We start from the raw sequence: 1,618 nt of genomic DNA, 5'->3' as shown, positions 1-1,618 counted from the left end.
GCCAGTCATAGCCATGTTGATTTACTGCTGCTTTCTTCCTCTCCCTCTTCTCTGGGATGCTCTCAGTCTCAGCCACTCTTAGCTCCACCTCCCTTTCCCCTGTCCAATCACAGGTCTTCTCTGCACTAATGTACTTAGACAGGGGAAATCCCGTGATAGAGAGGTAGAACCCAGCAAGCTCCTTAACACAAATTTTATAAAGAAAAAGAGAATGAGAGGGCTCTAGGGGTAAATAGTTAATCTGCTTTGGCTCCCAGAGGGTCATGCACGCCTTGTACCCGGTACCCAAGAGCTCTGGATTCTCAAATAAAAGACACACATATGCCAGCTAATTTTGATATGCCTAACTTGCTCAATGGCTAGGCACTTCCAAATCTCCCCGTGGCTAGCACATCTCCAGTATTCCTGTCTTAATACCATCTAAATCTATATTTTATCTTTGCTGCCCCTCAATAGGGCTGCTTTCCTTTTACACCTACGTTGCTGAATGATTTCTATCCTGCAGCTCTTACATCTGGTCTCTCTGTTTCTGAGTCCTCTGTTCTTCTTCCCCCTCTCTCCCTTGCCCACACAATCTAATAGTCCTGCCTCTATCTCTCTGCCAAGCTATTGGTCGTTTGCAATTCCTAATTACCAATCAAAGTCAGCTGGGGTCAGGGACCTTCAGTATCTGGTAGTGTGACTTTTTGGAGCTGAATTAAGACAAAGCAATATAACCAACTCCCAACAGAGGGCAAACTCAGAGTTACTCTCAGTAGGTTAAGACAGTTAAAATAGTTCTTTACTGATTTGTGTGTGGTCTTCTAGAACTTCTAAATCATAGTAGCACAGAAATAAATAGTTTTTATTTCTTTTTTTTTTTAAATCAGCATCATTAAAATAAACAGTTTCAAAAACATACTTGGGAAAAGAGAAACTGTTGTGGATGGGCCTGGTGCTGTTTGTATGTTCTGCTCTCTTGGGAGGGGTTGCGGACAAGGAGTGAGTCAAGTATGTACTCAGGTGACTTCTTGTGAACCAATCACCTAATGAATAAAGGAGTCAATCACTGGGCGAGTAGGAGGGACTTCCGGGTTGGTTGGAGGAAGCGAGGAAGCAGAAGAGAGTGTCCTTTTGGATAGGGATAACATGAGGATAAGATGTAATTACTAATGTCTTCCGGTTTCAGTGGTGGATCCATCAGGATTTGCCACCTGAGGATGTAGATTTAATAAGGCTTACAAAATTAGGATTTTAGTTGTTGCACCTAGTGATTGAGTTGCCATTGTTTCTGAGCTAAGTTTTTGTTGCATTTTCCTTCATGCAGCTGCTCATCTGGGTCCAAGAGAGAAAGGTATGGCGGTAAAGTGTGGGTTTGCCTGATGTGCACCACAAAGTGTGGAGTTTTGAAACACTGGGCTGGCATGATAGTGACCCACCAGTAGGAACTTAGCGAGTTGGGTGGAGGGATTTTGGAACATTGAGTCAGAGTCTCCATGAGATAAAACAGTTTGGCCATTGCCTGCCAGTGCATGGCCAGCCAGGCCGCCAGGGCAGAGAGTTGCTGGCACAAGTTCAGGAACATGACGGTTTCTTTTTAATATTTCCTGCAATAAGAAACACTGCATGAATTAAAATT

The sequence above is a fragment of the Mus caroli genome, chromosome 1 (genome assembly GCF_900094665.2).
Source record: "Mus caroli chromosome 1, CAROLI_EIJ_v1.1, whole genome shotgun sequence".
In the NCBI taxonomy this organism is placed as follows: domain Eukaryota; kingdom Metazoa; phylum Chordata; class Mammalia; order Rodentia; family Muridae; genus Mus; species Mus caroli.
The sequence above is the reverse complement of the archived record's forward strand: the minus strand, read 5'-3'. Positions refer to the sequence as shown.